This window comes from Eleutherodactylus coqui, chromosome 4, assembly GCF_035609145.1.
Source record: "Eleutherodactylus coqui strain aEleCoq1 chromosome 4, aEleCoq1.hap1, whole genome shotgun sequence".
In the NCBI taxonomy this organism is placed as follows: domain Eukaryota; kingdom Metazoa; phylum Chordata; class Amphibia; order Anura; family Eleutherodactylidae; genus Eleutherodactylus; species Eleutherodactylus coqui.
In genome coordinates this window covers 271,198,486-271,224,217 of record NC_089840.1, presented here as the reverse complement: position 1 = coordinate 271,224,217, position 25,732 = coordinate 271,198,486, and the positions used below count along the sequence as shown (strand labels likewise).

Sequence of the window (25,732 nt, the reverse complement as noted above, 5' to 3'; positions counted from 1 at the left end):
ATCAATGGGTTCTATTTTACGAGTTTTGCAGAAGCCCCAGTACAAATAAAAACGTGCAAATAACCAAGATTAAAAGCATTAAAAGAAAAAGATCCATTTGAACCCTCACAGTCACTGGATCCAATGATGCGGCCTACGCGGTAATCAATACCGTCGACACTATAAGAAACGTGTTTTAATAAAGAGTATTAGTAAACTCCGATTACATGCCAAATCTTACATTTGATGACTCTTAACAAGGATACATATAAGGAATTCCAAATAACAGATATAATCCTGCAGCCAAAAAAAGGCCTATTGGGAAACAATGTATTCGGCTGTTCATGACTGTACAGCGCCTGTTTGTCAGAGCGATTCCGGACATCCTCTGACCCTTTCAGTAATGAGTTGTTTTTTTGTAAAGGATCCCCTATTGTATATTTTTCTGCAATGATGCCATTCTCTGTATACTCTTCCCACTGTTACACAAGAAACCCCCATCGGTGGGCAGTGACATCCCGGCCCCGGCTAGTCTAGCACCGATGACCTCGCTGGAAGTCCCTCAGATTGCTGGATTTTCCCATCTAATGTGGATTCACACTGAAACTGATCCACGGGAAACTTGTCAGTGATTTTATTCTGTACTCCGGAGTCACAGGGAGAATGTCCATACAAGGATGGGCCAATCGTGAAAAGTCCGGGGCTCTAATAAAGGGGCCATTCAGTGTAGATTCTCACATTATAATGAGGCATAACTATACCGATTGCAGACAGGTTGCAGATCACATTTTTGAGCTACTGGACTTATAAGTTCATTCTTCCTTACCAAAATATTAGTACGCTTACCTATCTATATCTACTGCTTTTAGTATGGGAGTCAGAAAGCAGAAGACACAGGTAGGTGGCCGTAGAGGCGTAACTTGAAGCTCCCGGGCCCCGATGCAAAACTTGTAACAGGGCCCCCAACTATAATGCTTTACTTATAGTACTGGGTTCCCTATATCGAGAAGAGAGGCCTTATGGGCCCCCTAAGGCTCCTGGGCCTGGGTGCAACCGCATCCCCTGCATCCCCTATAGTTACGCCCCTGGGTGGCCGGCTATGCTATGCATGAAACCACAATGTGTCCTACATCAGTGTACGCATGAAAGTTTGTCCTCTGCTGGCCAGAGTTTCAGGGAGTAGGGAAGCTGTGGACTACAGGAGGCACAGAGTGGCACTATTACAGGGCCACAAAGGTACATTATTACTTTGAGGGGGCACAAACGAACATTAGTACAAATAGGGGGCACAAAGGGGCATTATTACTTTGAGGGGATGAATAGTAACACTATTACTTTTAGGGGGACTTTGGGGGTCATACAGTGGCACTACTACTGTGTAGGGGTGCAGAGGGGGTAAGAAAGGTGCATTATTATTAGTTTAGGGGATATGAAATGCACTGTTACTTTGAGGGGCACAGGCAGGCATTAATACTTTGTAGGGTTGCAGAGCAGCATTATTACTTTAAGGGGGCACAAAGTGGCCCTATCACTTTGAGGAAGAACACAGTGACAATATTACTTTGACGGGGCACAGAGAGGTATTTGAGGGGGTATAGAACAGCACTTTTACTTTGAAGGGGCACAGAGTGGGATTATTATGATGAGTGGGCCCTCTTATCTTTAAGGGACACAGAATGGCAGTATTATTTTGAGGGACACACAATGGCCCTATTGCCTTTAGGGGACAGAGAATGGCAGTATTATTTTGAGGGGGCACACAGTGGTACTATTAGTTTGATTGAACAAACCGGCACCACTACTTTGAAGCACAGTATTACTTTATATGGGTAGAGATGGGGCACAGAGGTGCATTATTACTTTCAAAACCTCAGAGTAGTACAGTATTATTACTTTCAGGAGACACAGATGTTCATTAGTACTCCGAAGGACCACAGAGTGATGTCAATGTAGTACAGAGGGCCATTGTCATTTTGCACCATTTTTTGAAAGTCAGGAGGTATGGTTGTTATAGGTGATGGATAGAGCAGTGATACATGGGAGATATGGCGGTTTCTTACATTTTCCACAAGATTGCTCTGCTAGAACTACAAATCTGCCCTCTCACCCAGATGAATGATGAAGATGACCAGACACAAGGGAACCCAATATATGCCAACCACATAGACCAACAGGCTGGTGATAAACGTTACTAACCTCCCAATTTTGAATTATTGCGAGATGATTCACTTCCATGACTGCTTTTTGGGCAATTGCCCTGGTTTCGTCATCCCAGTCAACAGAATCCAAATTCATCACGGCCTCCATTATACTGGAAGAGACAACAGCGGGATGTGAGGGAGATGTCATTGTACAGAACCTCCAGGACATTCAGAGCTCATGACTATTCGTCCTCAAAACTGCTTCACAAGATAATCACAACAGTAGACAACTCATTGCCTCCTATTCTGAAATCATCTGTGCTGCTGTTTAATTGATCTTTAATGACCCCACCTGCAGAATAGTGAGTACAGTTCTGGAGTATAATACAGGATGTAACGCAGGATCAATACAGGATAAGTGATATATGTACATAATGACTCCACCAGCAGAATAGTGAGTGCAGCTGTGGAGTGTAATACAGGAAGTAACTCAGGAGCAGTACAGGATAAGTAATGTATGTACACAGTGACTCCACCAGCAGAATAGTGAGTGCAGCTCTGGAGTAAGGTGTGGTTTGTTGGAGCTCCTCAGAGAACCAGCGTGTGGTTGCAGTCCCAGCTGGAAGCTTGTTTTGGATCCCAGGATCAGAGCACGTAGCTGGGCTTCTTTTTCTATGGAGTCCCGCAACCCCACCCCGGCTTTGGTCGGAGGGGGGAAGTGCTGAGAAGGCAGCGACAACACTATCAGCGGCGCTGACGGCGTACGTGGTTTCAGCAGCAACAACAAGGAAAGCCGGAGCAGCTAATAAAGCTGCGAAGAGAGAGGGTCCGGGTCGCAGGTGCAGTGACATGGCCCAGCAGGTTGATGCAGCCGCATCTTACAGCGCCGGAAGTGAGATGATGACCCGCAGTCAAACTTGCAGCCAAATGCTTGGCAAAGGAGGTAAGCCGCTGTGGAGTGATCGTCGGAAAGGGGAGTCTGTGGTAGAGCTGGCCTCTCGTCTGGCCACCAGCATGGCGGATTATGAACGTGCGGGGAGAGAAATCCTCCTGCAGAAGGAGAAGCTGCGGTGGGCCAGGTCACTGAAGGACTAGACCGCCGCTAAAGGGAGGAAAGATGCAGTCAGCAGGACCATACAGGACTGTAAGGACTATATACAAAGGTGCAAGGAGGAGAGGGACAGAATTCTGGAGGAAAGTGGTCCTTTTAGGGAAAAATTAATAAACACTGACAGATTCTCCAAAATGGCGTCAGGACACAGTGGTCACAAGGAGGCTGATCACTCCAGCGATGGAGACAGCGGTGGTGACTGTACTGACGATGCCTATGAGGATAGTCTGAGGGAGCAGCCTGTCTGCTCAGGAGAGCAGACCCAGAGTGGCACTACAGCCACCAGCAGCCTCCGGCCGGAGCAGGTTGCGCTGCCTCCAACCTCCGGGGATTCGGATCCGGAGGAAGATAAAAGCGATGGGGTCGCTTTGATAATGCAGCAGATACAGCTGTTGGAATCCCCCCTAATATGAGCGGCCTCCAGTTTGGTGGTGATTTACCGGAGGAGGATGTCAAGATCAAGGCGAAAAAAGGGAAAAAAAAGAACCTGGTACAAGAAAGATATGTGTATGTGACGGGAGGCGCTGGTTTGGCTGCAAAGTCGGATCAGGGCACCCCCAGTTTCTGACTCTGCAGTGGGTTTTGAACATGGAAACAGGGATGAAGGAGTTAAACTGGCCGGGTCCTCTGTTCCTGTTTCAGTTAGTGTAGTGACAGAAACAGCCAGCAGGGCGGCCAGCACAGGACAAGGCAAGGTGGCAAAAGAGTTTGGCAGTGGCGGAACTGCCAGCGCCAGTAAGGCCAGTGATGCGGAGGGTACTGCGGGGTCGGGATCAGGGGTCCCCTGTGTGACAGGTCGGTCTGCAGGGGTCCCTGAGTCTAGGTCCCAGTCTAGGTCCCAGGCACCCAGTGATGTGGAGGCTGCTGGCAAAAGTAAAGGAAACGGAAAAAATAAAAATACTAAAAGCACCAGAATGCAGAGTGCTGACCATAATGGGGGGGGGGGGGTGTCATTATGGCGGTTGCAGCTGCACAAGATGGGGAAGCAGTGCCACCCCCCCAGGTCTACCAAGGCAAAAACAAAACCTGCTCCTAACCCCAAGTCTGGTCCAGAGGGTCTTGGTATGAAAGGTGTGGATGTGTCTGGTGCGGCCCGTGTGTCTGATGCTCCGACGCACACAGAGGCACGGGCTGCAGCTAGTGTTCTCAGCACAGGGGCACCTACTGTACAAATAGGCACAGGTTCTGGAGATAGTCAGGTTGTATCACAGGTTCCAGTCGCCCCTCCGGCGGCGACCACAGCTAGTAGGAGTTATGCCAGTGTCGCCGCTGGAGGGGAGGGGTCCTCCTTGTCTCCAGGCTCTAGAGAAGGCGTATTGCAACAGCGCCTCCTGGGGGCTCTACGGAAGGGGGAGAGTTCAATCACAGTTGGAGGAAGAGAGGTGAACCTATCTCTTTGAACAGAGAGACACGGCTTAGGAGCCTTCCGAGAGCAAAGGGGGGAGACCGTATGGTCCCTATCGACACCCGGGCAGGACGTAGCTCGTAGGAATGTGGTCCGTCTTCGTTGGAGGGGCAATGATACATGCCCCCCGAGGGCGAGGGTAGTGGAGTTTCTGCTGAAGACGGGCTTCAGGGCAGTTGACATCTTTGCCCTGATCCATCCTTACGGCACGTCTGAGTTTGACATCAGCTTCGTTCGCCCAGAGGGTCTAGAAATCTTCTGGGTGAATTATGAGCTGGTGAAAAACGAGCCCGGCTGGCGAGACTTTGCCATCCAGGTGGTGTCTCGCCAGAACGGTATCAAGAAGGTGACCGTTTTGACTCGTAACGAGTCACTTTCTTGCTTTGACATCATGACGTGGCTCAGTAGGTACGGAGAGGTGACAGAGATGCCCAAAAAGAACAGGGATGAGCACGGCATATGGTCCGGAGCCTGGACGTTCATGGTCAAGCTGAAGCGTTCAGTTAACTCAGTGGCACACATACCTTCTGCAGCCTTCCTCGGCAGGGATCATATCTTGGCCTTTTACCAGGGGCAGCCGAAGCTCTGCCACAGGTGCAGCGACCCCTAACACTTGAGCGCCGCTTGTAAGACCTCGAAATGCGCTCTGTGTGGGGTCTGGGTCATCTAGCCGCCTCCTGTGCGGAGATTAGGTGTAACCTGTGTGGTGACCTCGGTCACCAATTTAGTCGCTGTCCGCACTCCTTTGCCAATTCAGTCTCAGCACCTACGGATGGGGGTCATGATGTGGCCTCCGGGGGTGAGGGGACAAGCAGAGGTGGAGGAGCTCAGGAGCCAGGGAAGGACCGGCAAAAGACGCCTGCGGAGCAGAGGCGTCAGGAGAAACGCAGACAGAGAAGGGAGCTGACAGGAGCGCCCACAGCAGGTGGGTCGATGGTGGCCCCTGTTCCAGAAGCAAATCTCATGGCTGAAGCTTTGAGGGACAGCGATTTAGATGAGGAGGACAGGAGGATCAAGAGGGAGGAGACCAACTCTGCAGATTCCTCCCACTGTGAAAGTGTGGATGAGGAAGGCAAGAGGTGGCTAGAGAAACGGCGTAAGCTAGGTGCCACGAGGAGGAAACGAAGGGGGGATTCAAGATCTTCTCCCACCCCGGGCCAAGTACTGGGAGGAAAAGCCTGCTCACCTCCAGTTGGACTCTCCAATAGGTTCCGAGCCCTCTGAGACATCTCTTCCTCCTCTTTTGAGGGGGAGGCGGAGGGCAAGGTTCCCAGGGCAAAGGAAGGGTCAACAGGGGGCGCTGAGTCTCCACCTCGTGAAGGCATAGTTCCTTCCGGGGTTGAGGCTACTCTGGAACCTGGAAACAAGGACGACGGGGTCGCGGGATCCCCTGCTATGGACACATCTGTGTCCAAAAGAAGAGGCAAGGGGCTTTCCTCTGACCCCGAGGAAGCGGGTGTGAGGAAAAAAGCCGTCTAATTTAATCACTTATGATGGCGGCACCCACTCTGCTGACTCTGGCAACAATTAACGTTGCCAGCATTAAGTCAGATACGGCTAGATTTGCGGCCTTTGATTTTCTCGGCCGCGTTGAAGCCGACATTTTATTTTTGCAGGAGACCAGGCTGTCTGATTTGGCAGCCATATATAAGGCAAAAAGGGAGTGGAGGTCAGGCCCTTCCTACTGGTCTCTTGTGGCCGAGCCGTATAGCGGAGTGGCGGTCCTTTTTACCGCAGCGGTTGAATGCCGACGAGTTATTGAATTAGAAATGGGAAGGTGCCTGATCTTAGATGTCCTCATGAAGGGACAAGAATTAAGACTTGCCAACATATACGGTCCCCAGTCAAAAAAGGACAGGAAGAGTCTCTTTATGAGGATCAAGCCCTACCTTTTTACCAGCCGCCAAGTTGTCTTTGGAGGTGACTTCAATACAGTCAAGAGAGCCCGCGATAGGGGAGGCTCTGGAGACAGGTGGTTGGCTTTTGACAGCGTCACACTGAATAGCGTAGCTAGTGAAGCTCGCCTGGTGGATGTCCACATCCAGCACACCCCAGGCCACGAGGGACTCACCTTTTATAGAGGTATGAGTAGGTCTAGAATAGACAGGTTTTATTTGAAGGAGGAAGCCATCTCTTCACCAGTGTCCGTTGTTGAGGTGGAATTCTCCGACCACTGTCTAATATTGTTTTTTCTGAATGTTGCAGAGACCCCCCGGATGGGCAGAGGTTTTTGGAGACTGAATTCATCACTTCTGGAGGAAGCAGAGATAAGACCTTTGAGGATTTTCTGCAGAGCCAGGTACCATTACTGGATCTCTGTAGCAGTAAGTCAGAGTGGTGGGAGATGTTCAAGAGGAGGGCGGCAAGGTTTTTCCGAGAGCTCTCCAACCTCAGATGCCTGGACAGGTACCGCCTGTACAACGGCCTGAGGAGGAAACTCAAACATCTCGTTTCGGCTGGAGGTAGCCGCGAGGAGATCTCCAGAGTGAAATCTTTGCTCAAGAAGTGCCAGTACGATAGACACGCATCCTTGGTTTTTGAGAGGGATTTCGGGAAGTACCACTCGCCCGACCCTTACAGAAACTGTAGGATGTCAGGGAATAGTAAAGTGGTCACTGGACTGATCGATAGTACAGGATCCCTGAATCGATCCAGATCAGGGATTCTGGAGGTCGTCAGATCCTACTACTCGCAACTCTTGGGAAAGAGGGATCTAGATTCGGAAGTGATGTCGGCTTTCCTGGCTGAAACTGTCCCTGAGCCGGGGGTAGACACCTCTCTTGATGTTTTGACAGGAGAGATCAGAATAGAGGAAGTTAAACTGGCGATTGATGGGCTTGGGCTCAAAAAAATCGCCAGGACCGGATGGCCTAACATCCGAGTATTATAAGACCTTCAAGGACCTCTTGAGTCCCCTCTTGACGGAGGTATTAAATGAGTGTCTTTCCTCGGCCACTCTGCCAAAGTCAATGAGGAGGTCAGCTTTGATCCTTCTGTCAAAGGGTAAAGACTCGAGCCGTATTGAGAACTGGCATCCCATAGCGCTTCTCAATACGGACAGGAAGGTTCTGGCAAAAGTGCTGTTTAATCGGTTGGTCAAGTTTGCACCGCGGCTCCTCTCGGGGGCCCAGCCTTGCTCTGTTCCAGGCTGTAGCACCTTTAGCGCTGTTCTCGGTGTCCGGGAGGCAGTGGAGCAGGGTAGGGCTGGTCACTGGGAGGGGTACTTGCTGTCCTTGGATCAGGCCAAAGCGTTTGATCGGGTTAATCACGAGTACCTCTGGTCAGTCCTTCTGAAATATGGCCTGCCAGTGGGGTTTGTTGATTGGCTGCGAACATTGTATGCAGGGGCTAAGACTTTCCCGCTGGTGAACGGTTGGCTTGCTGCCCTTTTGAGGTGGGGTCCGGTGTCCCTCAGGGCTGTCCTCTAAGTCCCCTGTTGTATGCGTTTGCGATAGATCCCTTCCTTAGGAGGGTTGATCGTGGACCTATAGCGGGGTCGGGATGGACCTGGCGGTGCCGGAGGCTACCCTGAGGGCAGTGGCGTACGCCGATGATGTCACGCTCTTCGTATCCTCAAGGGAGGAGGTGGAGTTTGTGGTGTCGGAGGTGGATGGCTACTCAGAGGCATCTGGGTCCAGGGTCAACTGGGATAAGTGTGAAAGTCTCTGGTTAGGAAGGGGGGATCCTGTGTTTGATCTCCCGGACACTTCTGGTGCCCCAGACTTCAGCAAAAGTTCTTGGCATCAAATTTGGCCAGGGGGATTACCCCATGCAAAATTGGGTAGATAGGCTGAACGGTGCCACTCACAAGGTTAATCAGTGGAAGGGTTGGTCTTTAACCCTTCAGAAAAGAGTTAGCCTGATCAAAACATACCTGCTCCCTTTATTAATCTACCTGGGCAGCGTATGCATTTTGCCAGAGCCTCTCTGGACCCGGGTCTATAACCTGTTCTTCCTAATGTTGTGGGGGAATAGGTTGAACCTGATTAGGAGAGATGTTACATACCGCACGAGGAGACTAGGGGGGTTATCTATGGTCAACCCCGTGGTGTTTCTTGTAGACACCTTTTTTAAGATCAACATAGGTAACCTCTGGCAAGAGAGGGCTCCTCCGTGGGTCTACTCCTGCCGGGGATGGCTTCGGCCTTTCTTCCAGGAATGGGAGACAGGAGGGCGAGTGAAGGATCTTCACACGCAGCACGGATATCTCCGGCTTACGCTACCTTGCTTCTGAAGGTAATACGCCGGTGGGGTCTGGGGATGTGGGAGATCAGGACTCTGACGAGGAGGCTCCTCGACAAAAGAGTCCTGTTGACCCATTTCCAGAAGCCCCTGGCGCTCAAGGACTGCCCAATTCGGGACCTGGAGGGAGGGTTACGTTTACTGAATTCAACCCGGGTCCGCTTGAAGTTTTGGGACTTGGCTTGGCACTGCTTTCACTGGAGACTATGTAAGGGGTAACTTGAAGAGCAGGCCTCTGATTGACAGGGGTTGCCCCCGTCAGGAGTGCAGCGACGTGCTGGAAAGCATGAAGCATTTCCTGCTTCAGTGCCCCTTTAATACAGAGGTATACCACTGGGTAGGGGTCTCCATAGGCTGGCCTCAGCTGGCACACCTCTCTTATGCGAAGTGGGCTTATGGAGCCTTCAGAGGTTTTGGTGGCAGGGACCGCTGCACTTTATTTCTAGTTAGCCTAGTGGTCGGGTTCCACATCTGGAGTGCACGGTGCCTAATCTCGATGGAACTGAAAGTCCTCCCCATGGATACGGTATGTAGGAACATCCTGGGTGACCTGGTGAAGGTGCGTTCTTTGGAGTATGAGAGGCTGGGCACATCTAAGGCCTCTCTCCTATGGAGAGGGCTTGTATTTCGTTAGGGACAGTCTTTTCTTAATTTTCTAGGGACAGAGTAGGGAGAGAGGAGGGACAGAATAGGGAGAGAGGAGGGATAGGGTGGGGGCAGTTTCTATGAAGGGGCAGACTGAGGGGCAGACTAAGGACAGTCTAGGGCAAATTAGGGAAAGAATAGGAAGACCTTTTTTTTCAAAAATGCAAGGGATAGAACAATGTCATGTTTGTGCCCGGCTTATCACCTCCAATCCCGGTGGGGGGCTGTGAGTGCACCAGGAAGCCTTTTGTTTTGATTTGGGCAAAATGGAATGAAGTAGGTGAGCTGACCTTAGGCTTTCGGGTTATGTTAATATATATCATGTATGTCATGTATGTTAGTTAATGTATGTTTATATGTAAATATTCACGTTCTGGGTGGTAGTTAGGTTGGGTGGGGTGTTGGGGGGAGTGGTTTCATGCCTTGAGCCGTAGCCTGGCACGTCCCGAACATTGAACTCTGGGCACGGACTGGTGGAGCGTGTATGGCCCCCAGGCTGCGGCAGGCAGAGTGTTGTATAGGTTTTTTTTTTTTTTTTTTTTTAAACCCGGTGTGGCTTGGCACATCCTGAACTTTATAACTCTGGGCACGGACTGGTGGAGCAGACATGGCCCCCGATCTGCACTGGGGACCACCAAAAAAAAAAAAATTGTTAGTTATTTTTGTATGCCGGTTGGCTTGGTCTTTATTTTCATATTTAGTTAATTATTGGTATCTATGTTATATTTATGTTATTGCCTAATTTTGTTTATGATGGGGTTTCAGTGCGGTACGGCTGGACCCGTAGTTTTAGTTTTATTTTCTGGATAGCTGGATGCTCTTCTTTTAGGTATATTGTGTTGTGTTGAGTGTGTGTGGGAGTGTACGGCAGGGGGGAGCGGGGGAGTCCAGACATGGGTTTTTCTTTTGTTTGTGGACCATGGACTCTGGGTGAAGGGCCTTATCTCTCTCTATACGGTTGTATTATTATTATTTACTATTGTTACAGTTTGGTTTTATTGTTACGTTTTATACTTTTATAATAAAAGATCTACAGGATGTAACTCAGGATCAGTACAGGATAAGTAATGTATGTACACAGTGACTCCACCAGCAGAATAGTGAGTGCAGCTCTGGAGTATAATACAGGATGTAACTCAGGATCAGTACAGGATAAGTAATGTATATACACAGTGACTCCTCCCGCAGAATAGTGAGCGCAGCTCTGGAGTATAACACAGGATGTAACTCAGGATCAGTACAGGATAAGTAATGTATGTACACAGTGACTCCATCAGCAGAATAGTGAGTGCAGCTCTGGAGTATAATACAGGATGTAACTCAGGATCAGTACAGCATTAGTAATGTATGTACGCAGTGACTCCACCCGCAGAATAGTGAGCGCAGCTCTGGAGTATAACACAGGATGTAACTCAGGATCAGTACAGGATAAGTAATGTATGTACACAGTGACTCCACCAGCAGAATAGTGAGTGCCGCTCTGGAGTATAATGCTGGATGTAACTCAGGAGCAGTAGAGGATAAGTAATGTATGTACACAGTGACTCCACCAGCAGAATAGTGAGTGCAGCTGTAGAGTGTAATACAGGATGTAACTCAGGATAAGTAATGTATGTACACAGTGACTCTGCCAGCAGAATAGTGAGTGCAGCTCTTCAGGATAATACAGGATGTAACTCAGGAGCAGTACAGGATAAGTAATGTATGTACACAGTGACTTCACCAGCAGAATAGTGAGTGCAGCTCCGGAGTATAATACAGGATGTAACTCAGAAGCAGTACAGGATAAGAGCGGGGGGTGCACAGCTGTTCAGTGTTCTTCTCCTTGGTGTTTTTTCTCATGTCCGCGGTTGTGGGTAGCGGTGAAGGACCTCCGTGAGCGCCGCACTGGAGGAGCTCAGGTCTCAAGCAGCCATCTCGCTCGTTGTCAGGCTCCGCCCCCCCCCTTTTTCTAGACTAAATAACCCCAATTTTGACAACCTCTCTGGGTATTGTAGTCCGCCCATGCTGTTTATTACTTTAGTTGCCCGCTTTTGTACTATATTATGATATTTATGATACTATATGATAGTATACATTTATGTACTATACTATAATAGTTATATCTTTATATGTATTCATTATTGTAATTACTGATATGTATAGCCACTTGAATGGACACTGTCTCTCTTTTTTAGGTATGTTTTTTATATTTGTGTGTTTGTAATTATAATTAATAAAGTATGTTATATCTATATTTTTTAATCATTTGATCGATGTCAAATTGAAAGCAACATAAAGATGGCGTCTGATAAACATCAAACAGGAGGCTGCACTGCCTGGAAGTAGCTGTAGTATAGTTAGGAGGCAACAAGAGTATGAAAGACAATCAGGTGAGGGGTGCAGGGATGAAAAAATGTATTTTCGCTGGAATGGCCCTTTAAATCTTATGTCCTTTTTATTGTAAATGGCTCAACCAACATTACCCAACTTTAGGTGGAGGGCACATGCCCCTGTTTTTTGCAGACCCTAGCAGCACCCTTGGTTATGGCTGCTGGAACTCACCTGTCTGCCCTTTCCATCCCCAAGGCATCGGTAATATAATGAATATCCATATAACTCCAGCAGGCGGCAATTGGGACAACAGGATAGTAGAACAGGAATCCGACACACATTTCATTCAGAGTACTGGGACCGCCCTGTGGAAACACATTTGTATTAAAAACAATGCCCCCTTGTGGTCAGTTTATCGTGACGTCAACAATGTTTGTTTAGCAATCTGTAATTATCAAATGTTTCAGTGAGAATCCACATTAGATGTGAATATCCAGCAACCTGAGCAATGTCCCATGAGGCCCGGTCATCGGTCCTAGGTATGATGGAGGAAAAGAATGCAGTGAAAGGAAAGCCTCTTGACTGAAACAACTGTTGTTGAAAGGGGTCAGAGGAGGAACAGGTGCTGTACAGTCAAAAACAGCTGAATACAACGCTGGGGCTCCAACTAATGTATCAAACACAACTCATCATTCCTTAGCACAGATGGGCTATAACAGCAAACAATGATTTCCAGTGCCATTGTGTCTAAGGGAAACGCAAAGGCAAGACTCCAGTAGGCAAAAGAGCGTAAAAATTATTTTACAGAGCAAGACAAAAATGTTTGGTCAGATGAAGCCAGATTCCTGTTGCCCCGTGCTGATGGGAGGTCAGAATTTGGCATAAGTAGCATGAATCGATCACCTCTTCCTGTCAGGTGGTCAGAACATGTCAGCACCTCCAGCTAATCTGCGGGGACTACAAGAAGCTTTCTGTCCGCAGGGGCCGATATTCCAGAATGATTTTATCAACTACTGGAATCTGCGGCGCAACAGATTGTTGTGGTTCTTAAAGCCATAGGAGATCTAATGTGCTGCCTGATGGGGGTTACTAATAAAGTTTTGATTTTAACACCTATGAGATGGTAGAGAAGCTACACTGAAGAGTACGAGTAGCCAAGCAGCTCTGACAGGTGCACGCAGCACTGGACACTAAGACTCACCACTGTTAGTGTCACCATCTGACCAGAATAAAGGATCCAATAGGGAAGGTCCTGCCTCCCTTGGCTTCAGAAGCAGGTAGGCAGGCGCATTATAAAAGGGCTGGATGGTGCCATGTTAAAAGATAAGTAAGGATCAAGTGGCAGAGGCCACTAGTAAAGAAAAGCATTGTAGGCACATGTGGCTATATTCCAATTCTGAAAAGTGACAAGGATCTACGGCTTGAGTGCAGAGAGGGGTCAGGTTAAAGGCCTGATGCGGTGACCTCCACAGAAGCTTAAATATAAAGTCAGCAGAAGAAGGTCCAGCAGATTCTAGGACGCAAAGCATAGGCTAGCGGAAGATGGCAATGCAACAAGTGGGCCTTGCACAAGATGACCATGGATGACCACGCGGCCAGGGCCTGAGCAAGTGAGCACTGGCACATGTGAGGAGAGGGAGCCGATCGATGATGCGGCTGACCAGAGAGTTATCAGTACTGTGATGACCAGACCACTGATAGAATGTATGTGAGTCAAGCATGGTTGTGCAGTTTGTTGTGAGAACTGAGCTGTGCTCCTGCAAGTGTATTCCTCAGGAGGTCGTTATTGTAGCAGGGGCATGTGAGCAAACAAAGCGGGCATTGTGGAGATATCCCTGTCGAGTATTGAGCCACTGGAAGAGTTGTGTTCCTGGGGAACAGAGACTGCTAAAGAGTAAATAAGTAGATGTCACGATGTGGGGAGGAGATTCTGGCCAGGCTAATGAAGATACATTGGAGATGGAGACTTAAAGCGGTTGTTGAGGGGAAAAAAGTCCGCTTTCTCTCAAGATGCAACGGCACTCTTGTTCAAGTCTGTGTTTCGTATTGCAATTCAACCCTATTCACTTAATTTTAAAGGATTCTCAAAGACCAGTGCATTAGTGGCCTTTACTTAAGATAGGTCATCAATCTTTGATTGAGGATGGGTCTGACCTCTAGGACCCCCACTAATCAGCATAATGAAGGAGCACAATGGAGGAATGGAGCAGACTCACCACTATTTACATTGACAAACTTTGAGGTCCCTTCATTGTGCTGACCGTCTAGGTGCCCAGAGATTAGGCCACCAATCAAACATTCTAAATACACACTACTGGTCAAAAGTTTTAGAACACCTCCATTTTTCCATATTTTGATACTTACACAGTTTAATGTCTCAAAAGCACAGCGCAAATAAACAAGTTAGGATGAATAAAAATAATGGATTAACTTTGTTTTACCAAATTAAATCTAGAGTTTTGACAGCTTTACACAATTGCGGCAATTTTTCTACAACTGTATTCAGATATTGTTCAGAAATTGCTGGCCGACATTGTTACAGAAGTTGCCACAAATGTGCTGAACTTGTAGGTTGCTTTGCTTTCACCTTTTGTCCAGATCATCCCAAACAAGCTCAATGGGGTTTAAGTCTGAAGGCTGTGTAGGCTGTAGTGGCCCAGCACATCATCCTGGTCCCCTCCATAAATGTCATGCATGTTTGTCCTATGTTGATGCACTATGCAAAGCTTTCTTGTCAATTCCAGTGTGTGTGTTGCACAGCTACAGAGCTTGAAGGGTTAACTTTGATAAAATCCATGCCTGCATGTAAATGTATTAGTATGTGATGTCATGTGGTATGTGAGAAGGTATAAATAGGAGAGATTGAGAGTGGGAAGAGGTCTTCCATCTTGTCTGCTACCTGAGGTCCATCTAACACAGAGCCACATGGAGGAACTTTCAGCCTCCTTGTAGTGAAGATGGAAGCAGAGGAGAGATTTCCCGTGATGTCTGTATTCTAGATGTGAGTGTAGTGAGCCCCCCATAGAGAGAGAGCAAATAAAAGTAACTACTTCTTCTGACAAGGCCAGTGCAGAGGTACTACTTCTTTGTCTGATTTTTCCTACGCGGCCATCCTGAGCGAGGATCACCGCGTAGAGGCACACCCTTAAACTGTCACAACCACGCATCTCCAAGTCAGGGTGGAGGTACTGCAAGAAAATAATTTTACTACATTTGAATGTCATCTGCCTGCACTCTAAAGTCTTAAAATGAACTGCCTTGTAATAATTGTTTCATGTTCATCAAGTAAAAGTTTAGACAGATCTCTAACCATTCCTAGGGACCTGTAGTACTCAAAGACTGTCTCTGTCTACATTTATTCTCTGCTGAGGGTCATACTGATTTGTAAGAACGGTGGCGTCACCCGTGACAACTACTACCCCTGTCATCCTGTTTATTGGCATTCCCTATCCTAGGGGTGTCTTTGTGGCTTACAGATATACTTTGGCCTTGTCTACGTATTGTCCCTCTGGGAAAGGAGTCTGGTTAGTGACAAGCCAACACTTTACCCTCCTAGCTTCCCACGTATGTCAGGTGTCTGGGGTTTCCCTATGGGATGCTGCACAGGCCATTCCATTCTTTGAAACCTGCAGCTTCTTTTTAAGAAGTTCTGACATATCCTGTAAGTGAGTTTTGCATAACTGTCTTGCTATAATATAAACCCCTAACGAACTAGGCGTACACCAAAGAATATTGCATGGCATATCAAAATACTGTGGTAGCCCTTTTTTCTAGTGCCACTCATCCGGTACAAGTTGCCAACTCTGGATCTGGTAAAAGAGTCCCAGACCATCATGTTTCCTCCTCCATGTTTGACAGTTGGTGTCACACACTTAGGAACCATCCTTCCACCTACGCAACAGGGTACAAAGTCCCTGCGTGATGTAAAAAATATATCAAATTTTGGAGATGCTGCTTGGCTCAGCCAAGTTTTTTTATTTTACAATCCTAGCAGTAGCTTTCTTACTGATACTAACATTGTATGTAAGACCGAAAAAAGACATATGTCCATCCACTTCAGACTATTACCCTCTATATTTATCTAGGGGAAGGCAAAAAAATCTCAATGAGGTAGAAGCCCCTTTTTCCCAATTTAAGGGAAAAAAAGTTGAAATTTATATTATGGTTACTATTTCCCAGGTGCCCCCCAACCTGCACCCCTATTATTCGGTCAAGTCTGTTGGTTAATATTAACTCCAAAATTGTCATTCCTCTATTCGGGTCCTGTACAAGTTGGGTAAGGTAATTATCTTTAGTAATCGACAGAAAGTTGTTAGCTTTATGAGATCCGCAGGTTTCGGCTTCCGAGTTTATATCCGGATAGTTGAAGTCCTGCACAATAATTACTTCATTGGGATTTGCCCTCTTTATCTATTTGCTTCAATAATAGATTTTCAGTAGTGTCTGTCATATTTGGTGGTCTATAGAAAACACCTATGAGGATTTTATTGTTGTTGTTCCCTCCATGTATTTCCACTAGAAGTGAGCGAGCACGCTCGGTAAGGTCAGTTACTCGAGCGAGCATTGCTCATCTCGAGTAACTGCCTTCTCCGAGTGTGCAGGGGGGGCAGGGGTTAGTGGGGGGCATAGAGAGAGAGATCTCACTCTCCCCCACTGCCCCCCCGAGCATGCTCGGAGGAGAAGGCAGTTACTCAAGATGAGCGAGGCTCGCTCGAGTAACTGACCTTACCAAGCGTGCTCGCTCATCTCTAATTTCCACCCATAGAGACTCCACATGTTCATTTCCTTCCCATATATCTTCCTGTAATGTGGGCTTTAAACAGGCTTTTACATAAAGACAAATCCCATCCTGTTCTGGTTTTTACGATCTCTTCTGAACAGACTGTAACCCTGTAAGTTTACCACCCAGTCACAGCTCTAATCCAGCCAGGCCTTCGTTATTCCCACTATGTCATAGTTTTCTTCAAAGAAAGCCCTCCTTTCTACACCAATTCAGAAGCCACTTGTTTACCTGCCCAATCTCCCGCTGCCTTTCTGGTGTGGAATGTGTTACAGGTAGTACTTCAGAAAATACTACTTTGGAGGTCATAGCCCTAAGCTTATATTGTATTCCCTGAAATAATTTTTAAGGACCTTCCACCCACCACTAACTTTGTCATTGGTGCTAATGTGTACCATGACTACTGAATCCTCACCATCCGCTCCCAGTAATCTGCCAACCCAATCCACGATGAGTCAAACTTGCTCACCAGGAAGACAACACACTATTTGACGATCCTGGTCTTTGTGGCAGATTACCCTGTCTGTCCCTCTAATAATTGAATCTCCCATTACCAGGGCCTGCCTACCCTGCCCTGTGCTTCTGTTCTCCTTGTTACTGGAGCAAACATCCCCCTAGTGGTCAGAGGTCATATCGCGCTGCAGCAGTGCTAATATGTAATGACATACTCTACCTGTAAAACCTGCAGACGGAAGTCTTCTCTTCACAGTTGAAATGGCACCTGTTTATTTTTTAGTGCATTAAGCTGTAAGATTTTGTGCTGTAAGCTGGCGATCATGCAAACTGTTGACTCTCAAAAATGTGTCATCTGATTTTGGAGTGGCCTTTGGTTTGCCAGACCTTTTCTTCATATTCCACCAGTTTCCGAGTGCCTTTTGATGGTATAAAGCCGTCCTTCAGCTGCAATAGCAATCTATGCAGATTACGGCATCTAAGGGGTCCCAGAGGGAGCACTTCTCTGATGTCATCAAACCCCCGCGATGTAATAGCGGAGAGCCAAAGGGTTGCTATGGCAAACAGGAAGATAGCTACAGGCATCCTGCTTTGCCATTGCCTATGGTCGCTATTACAAGCAATGCTTTATCATAGTACAAATATATTATAGTATATTATATATTATAGTACAAATCCCCTAAAGGGATATAAAACGTGTAAAAAATAAATAAAAAAAAACATTTTTGTAGTTCTTTTTTCCCTGTTAGTATAAAAAAATTAAAATCCTACATTTTTGGTACGATCGTATCCATAACGACTTGTACAAGTAATTGAACACACATTTTATCCTGTATGGCAAAAAGCCTAAAAAAAATAAATAAAACTGAAGCAAAATGCTTATTTTTTAATTTGACCTCCCCAAAAAACGCAATAAAAGTGATTTTTAAAAAAACATATGTACCTCAAAATGGTACTCATAAAAACTACAGCTCATCACAAAAAACAAGCTCTCACAAAGCTCTGTCCATAGAAAACAAAAAAATTATAGGACTTTGAATGCAGCGATTTAGAAAAAAAAAACAATTTAAAAAAAGGGTTTTATTGTGAAAAAGTGGAAAAAACAAAAAAAATAATAAGAATTTTGTTATCGTTGTAATTGTACGAACTTGCAGAAAAAATGTATTCTGTCGTTTATGCTGCATGATTAACGCTGTAAAAAAATCCCGCCAAAACAATGGCAGAATTGATGTGTTTTCTCTCCCTGCTATCATAAAAAAAATTAATTAAAGTTTTGTAATGGCACTAATAAAAACTACAGTTCGCCACACAAAAAACAAGCCCTCATACGGCCATGTTGACTGAGAAAATAAAAAAGTTATGGCGTTTGAAAAGTGAAGATCAAAATCCCCCGCAAATTATTGCGTCCCTATTAAAGATGAGCGAGCACACTCGGATACAGCAGTTACTCGAGCGAGCATCACTCTTCTCGAGTAACTGCTTACTGATCCGAGTGTGCTTGGGGGGGGAGGCGGGGAGTGGGGGTGAGCGAGGGGTAGCGGGGGGGAGGAGGGAAAATAGAGATGTCTCTCTCTTTCCCGCCCGCGCTACCGCCTGTCGCTCACCCCCGCCGTATCCCCTGAGCACGCTCGGACCAGTAAGCAGTTACTCGAGAAGTGCGATGCTTGCTCGAGTAACTGCTGTATCCGAGCGTGCTTGCTCATCTTTAGTCCCTATGCCCAAAATAGGCCACATCCTTAATGGGTTAAGGGTTATAATTGTCTGTCTTGTTTGGTTAACTGACTCTTTCTTATCATTATGATGGCATTGTGCTCTGTCCTGAAGAGCAAAACAGTCCAATCCTGCCCTAGAGGGTGTTGCAATGCAGTCTGCTCCTACTCTGGTTATATAGAATCAGAGGGTTTGAAAGTAATCTACAAAAGTTGAGACACCTGTAGGAATAGTTTACATCCAATTTTAAACCATAATTTGCTTTCTGTGCTGCACCTTGAATCATTTCAGGTTACTTGCCGGGTTTGATTGTCAATGTCAAAAATAACTGGAAAAATTAAGGGGTTTTAAAACTTTTGACTTACATTAGGTCAATAATGTCCTACTTCCAGAGAACTCCTTTAGATGTCTAGATGAGTGTTCTCCCACAGAGTCGTGTTATACTACGACTTGGATGCAACAATATAAAAAATATCTATAAGCAAAATACGGATTGCAGAAAGAAAAAACTTACAAAGGTGACACTTTCTCGGTCCATGGTGTTGGACGTACATTCCACTACAATCTGATCCCCCTGAACAAAGAAGACAAATCATGTTATCATCTTAAACAAATATTTACTTCCAGCACAGATAGAAAATAGAGGGCTCCCTGTTATGGTGAGTGGGCTTTGCTACACAGGACACGCTGGCTGTCAAAACTGACCACTCTAAGTCAAGGTAAAACTTGTGAGGTATATTCAAAGCCACAGCAGACCATTCAAGTTGGGTACAAAAATGAACAGAGACAAGGGAAAGGGAATTAGAGAAGTAAATATGTAGAAACCAATAGGACAGACACCACAGCAAATGGTTAACTCTCATTATGCTATCCCTAACCAGTTCTGCCTAACAGCTGTGCATCCACCCTGAAAAGGGCGACACAGTGATTGGAACTTAGTAGAATAGTCTATGCATTCCTAGATGGAAAAATGTCACAAGAGAATACTAGGGAGCACAACTAGCCAAGGAAAATAGAGAATGCTGAACAGTCAGGAACTAACAGTAAGAGAAACCAAGAACAAGGCTTGCAGAAGCAGGTAGTCAAAGGTCAGAAATGTCTAGGGCAAACTTCACTCAGATGGACTAGTAGACAAAAGTATAGCCAGTGTTCACTGAAAGGAGATGCTGGTATAAAATCCTAAACCACACACTGATAGGTTGACTTGGCTGAAAGACAGCCCATCTGGCCTATGTGTGTAATAACGAATGGAAATCTTTCTCCCTTGGCACTCAGCATCACAATTTAAAACTAAACACATGTGCTTCATATGTCCCAAGTGAGATGCCATTACGTCACGCACATGTGCCAGATCATCTACACGGAGACTGATGCTATGTCTCTGGTCCCATTCCTCTGGAGAAAGAAGCACTGTGCAAGTTTTCCTGACCAGTTTATGGAGTCCATTCTCTGGTAGTAACATATTTGACCTATTTTGTGCTTTATTTTAATGTCCACCTGCTTTCATTATCTATCTATTAGAGATGAGCGAGCACCAAAATGCTCGGGCGCTCGTTACTCGAGTCGAACGTTCAGTGATGCTCGAGAGTTCGTTTCGAGTAACGAACCCCATTGAAGTCAATGGGTGACTCGAGCATTTTTGTATATGACCGATGCTCGCTAAGGTTTTCCTTTGTGAAAATCTGCAAAACCCAAGAAAGTGATGGAAACGACACAGAAACGGATAGGGCAGGCGAGGAGCTACATTTTGGGCTGCATCTCAAGCTCCCAGGCCCCACTATTAAGCCACAATAGTGGTAAGAGTGAGACCACCCCCCCCCCCCCCCGCACTGTCAGCATAAAGATCGTTCTCCTCTTCCACAGCTGTGGCAGAGAAGAACGATGTTAGCCCATTGAATTCAATGGAGCTGGCAATACAGCCGGCTCCATTGAAAGCAATGGGCTGCCGGCGTACGCGGGATGAATTGTCGGGAAGGGCTTAAATATATAAGCCCTTCCCTGCAATTCATCCCGAAATGTGTAAAAATAAAAAAAATATATATACTCACCTGGTCCCGGCAGACGGAGTTCAGCGCGGCCAGCTGGCAGTTCTCCTGAACAGCTGTGAGTAGTATTCAGCTGCCGGGGATTTAAAATCCCCGCCTGCTGAATGAGCTGCCTCTGATTGGTTACAGCCTGACCAATCAGAGGCAGCCCTCACTCACACCCATTCATGAATTCATGAATGGGTGAGTGAGTGCTGCCTCTGATTGGCTCAGGGGCAGCTCTCAGCTGTCCCTGCGCTGAGCTAATTTTAAATCCCCGGCAGCTGAATACTACTTACAGGTGTTCAGAGCAGTTCAGGAAGACTGCAGCCGGCCGCGCTGAACTCCGTCTGCCGGGACCAGGTGAGTATATATTTTTTTTATTTTTACACATTTCTGGATGAATTGCAGGGAAGGGCTTATATATTTAAGCCCTTCCCGACAATTCATTCCGCAATCGCCGGCAGCCCATTGCTTTCCATGGAGCCGGCTGTATTGCCGGCTCCATTGAATTCAATGGTCAGTGCTCGTTTAATCGAGACGAGTACCGCGTGGTGCTTGTCTCGAGTAACGAGCATCTCGAGCACCCTAATACTCGAACGAGCATCAAGCTCGGACGAGTATGCTCGCTCATCTCTACTATCTATCTATCTATCTATCTATCTATCTATCTATCTATCTATCTATCTATCTATCTATCTATCTATCTATCTATCTATCTATCTATCTATCTATCTATCTATCGACCTACCTACCTATCTGTCTGTCTATCTGTCTCATATCTATATATATAAAGCTGAAAGCCCTCACTGACTCACTGACTGACTCGCCGAAAGTTCTCCAACTTCCCGATATCGTAGAAACATGAATTTTGGCACGAGCATAGATTATCTCCAAAATAGGAAAAGTAATTGGGTCCCAACTCGATTATTCAATTCTAGCGCAAAAGAATTGGCGTCGAAATTTTACGTACATAATCTAAATCTGTCACTTCCCAATGCCTTAGAAACTTAAAATTTGGCACGAGCATTGATTATGTCATAAATAGGGAAAGCTAATGGGTCCCAACTCGATTATTCAATTCTATGCGCAAAAGAATTAGCGTCCAAATTTTACATACGGAATATAATTTTCTCACTTTCCGGTGTCATAGAAACGTGAAATTTGGCACGAGCATTGATTATGTCATAAATAGGAAAAGTTCATAGGTCCCAAGTCGATTTTTCAATTCTATGCGCAAAAGAATTGGCGTCGAAATTTTACGTGCGGAATGTAATTTTCTCACTTTCCGGTGTCATAGAAACGTGAAATTTGGCACGAGCATTGATTATGTCATAAATAGGAAACGCTAATGGGTCCCAACTCCATTATTCAATTCTATGCGCAAAAGAATTAGCGCCCAAATTTTACGTGCGGAATGTAATTTTCTCACTTTCCGGTGTCATAGAAACAGGAAATTTGGCACGAGCATTGATTATGTCATAAATAGGAAAAGTTAATACGTCCCAATTCCATTATTCAATTCTAGCGCAAAAGAATTGGCGTCGAAATTTTACGTGCGGAATGTAATTTTTTCACTTTCCGGTGTCATAGAAACAGGAAATTTGGCACGAGCATTGATTATGTCATAAATAGTAAAAGCTAATGGGTCCCAACTCCATTATTCAATTCTATGCGCAAAAGAATTAGCGTCCAAATTTTACGTGCGGAATGTAATTTTCTCACTTTCCGGTGTCATAGAAACGGGAAATTTGGCACGAGCATTGATTATGTCATAAATAGGAAAAGCGAATGGGTCCCAACTCCATTATTCAATTCTATGCGCAAAAGAATTAGCGTCCAAATTTTACGTGCGGTATGTAATTTTCTCACTTTCCGGTGTCATAGAAACGGGAAATTTGGCACGAGCATTGATTATGTCATAAATAGGGAAAGCTAATGGGTCCCAACTCCATTATTCAATTCTATGCGCAAAAGTATTAGCGTCCAAATTTTACGTACATAATCCAAATCTCTCACTTCCCAATGTCATAGAAACATGAAATTTGGCACAAGCATTGATTGTGTCATAAATATGAAAAGATAATAGGTCCCAACTCGATTATTCAATTCTAAGCGCAAAAGAATTAGTGTCCAAATTTTTTGTATGTAATCTAAATCTCTCACTTCCTGATGTCATTTTATATGAAGGAAACGTCGCATGGTTACCTCCACGTGGTGTTTCCTGGGTAACGCAGAGAACTATGCAAAATGGTGAACATATGTTTTTCCTCAGTATCTCTAAAGTAACCACGACTTCATAAGATTTTCCGTGTGAACACCAGATAAACACCAGTACCAAATTAACTCGGGCGAAGCCGGGTATATCAGCTAGTCTATCTATATAATCTTACCATTTTTATTGTAACAGCTTTTGGTAAATTTCTGACTTGTTGAAAATTGAAATCATAAGTTTTGTCTTCCCCGAGGCTTCCTATTAAAGTGCCGTTCCTGTGGAGAGATAACTGCAGTTTTAAATAACTAGATGATGTTAGGTGATAGATATCAGAAACTACCTTTCAGAAAACTTGCCCATCTATCCTTCCAAATACCATCTGAAAGTTTTTGGCCTCTTTGAGCCCTACAATCATGAGTGCAGTATGAGCTCCCTATGGATTATATAATGCGATAATGACGGCTTTATAGTTAATCTAACTTTCTAAAAGCAGTTGTTGGGAAGAAGGGGTTTATATTCACTGGAGATTTCTTTTCTAGTTAGAAATACATTCTTAAAATAAAACTGGTAGATAAGTGGAAGCATTGATCATGCTGCTCTTACCTGTAGTGCATTAGCCGCAATCCATGAGCAGTGAGATGTCCATGCAATAGAAATGTTTGAACAGAAAGGTCAGGAAGGGGCTTACCCGATATCTAAAGAAGAACAGGAAGTGCCTTCAGAGGAGAGTTTAGTTACTCTTTCAAGAAAGAGAAGACCTTTTTAGACCATGGGGTGTATTTTTTAGTAAGACGTGCTATGCAGAGCCACAAATTCTTCACCTCGAGGACAGACTCAGCCCCCCCCCCCCTCACGCACACACACATACACCTGTCCTTTAACTAAATACCCTGGTTAAAGCATACTGCCTTGTTGGTGCCCCCTTTAGTATTCAGAACTTTTCCTGCTATCTATAGTATGTTCTAGGTGTCTGAAGAAGAGGAGGATAACTTGAGAATGGTTGTTCTAGATATCTAAGATATACATGGATATGAAATCTAATTAACATTTAAGCCTATGATGACATCTAGTGGTTAGTGGCCAAATATCTCGGGGCATTGCAGGAAGCTTTAGATCAGAGGCTTTCATTGGACATGTCAAATCCTACATAGGCAACAGATGATGTTGACCAATGGGTAGTGACATCAAATATCTATAGTTCTGCTCTCAAAAGTTTGGTCACTTACATCCTCCATCAAATGAGTGTTGCAAAGTCCATAACTTCGAAATGCTTCAGAGCCAGGAGGAATAAAATGTATGGGAAATGTAAATATCCCAATCATTACGGTGGCACAGTCATAAGGACGCAAGTCTGGGGTGTAACTGATCCTTATTCCGGAACTATCTTTCAGTCCTGAAAGTCAAAGATAAAGAACATCTGCTCAAAAGCAAAAACTTATCTGGGTAAAGAATCAGCACTGACTCCAGCTATATGTTGGCCCCAATGAGTCAGAGTCACAGTAGTCCCCATATCTATTGTAGCTCTAGCCTTGACAAGCATTGAGTGTGATTATCTGGATCACCATGGACCCCTGTGCCCAGTGGGCCCCGAAACTGACAAAAGCTCCTTATATTGTAGGCACCAGTTGCCATAGAAAACCTGTTCCATTACAGGAACATTTGATGGGGTGACAGAGGAAGCTGCCTCTATCTGTGTAATGCAATAAAAGCTGCAGCCACTATTTAGCATTGCGTTAAAGCAGTACAATGGCCAAGATTGGAGCTACCTCCAATCCTGCCCTTGCAGAAGAGTATTAGCTGTTAAGATCATGAGCTAGCACCATCCCCACATTATGTTACAAAAGTACAGCATTCTGTATAAAGTCCCATCCACCAGCGCCATACATCTATGGGGCAGGTTAAAGAATCAAAGGGATATGCTCTGTTATACTTAGTGCAGGGCTAAAGGGGACGAAGCATGAATTGAATTCTTATACCATGCTCCGCCCCTGAGGATCATCGCACGGTGTATCTGTGTTCCCCAGAGTTTTTCTTTAATGTTCAGCTGATCTAAATAAATATATTACTGAGGATAAAGTGACAAATTTTGCTTCAGACCTTATTTCAGCCCTTTGGCCGGCAGTTTTATGACCATACATCCTGTTAGTATCTTAGGAAAATATACTTGAGATAAAGTACACAATCTTTATTACCTTCTTTATTTTCAAAGTTGCTGTAATGGATTTCAAGTCTAGCGTAAAGGGGATCACCTTCTGCACCCACAGAATTCCCGCAATTCAGTGGATAATCAAATGGCTGCGAAGAAAGAGAATGAGAAAAAATATGTTAGTCTCCTCCACTGTCGAGAATCCACATGGCAGGTCATTTAGGTTCCTCCTATGGTGCTATATGTTTCCATGTGCAGCCATGCAGTCTCTGGCAGGTACCATAATTTAGCCCTTCAGGTCTTGACCAGTTTTAGACTTCAGGAGACAAAATGGTATTTGTTTCATTTTTGCCGTCCCACATTCTGACTGCCACAACCTCTTTAGTTTTAGGCAGAGTGTTCATTGTCTTGTGTTGATATGTGATTCTGATCTTAATGTTACTCCCTATATTCAATCACTTGCTCTTTCATGTCACCTGCACCTCAAAAACAATTACAGAATCCACCCTTTGTTATAGTGGAAACTTTTAGTTGCCCTGATCCATTTTGGCCTTGACCAATATTTACC

The 25,732-nt window shown here is 45.5% G+C and overlaps 1 long non-coding RNA gene across 1 annotated transcript; it reads right to left on the bottom strand.

The window, feature by feature from the left end:
• Positions 1–23,620: 23,620 nt before the first annotated feature.
• LOC136624950 (uncharacterized) lies at positions 23,621–25,306 on the bottom strand. Its single transcript, XR_010792495.1, has 3 exons — positions 25,211–25,306; positions 24,245–24,411; positions 23,621–23,713 (listed from the first exon to the last, which is right to left on the bottom strand). It is a non-coding gene; the product is annotated as an uncharacterized lncRNA (long non-coding RNA).
• Positions 25,307–25,732: the final 426 nt, after the last annotated feature.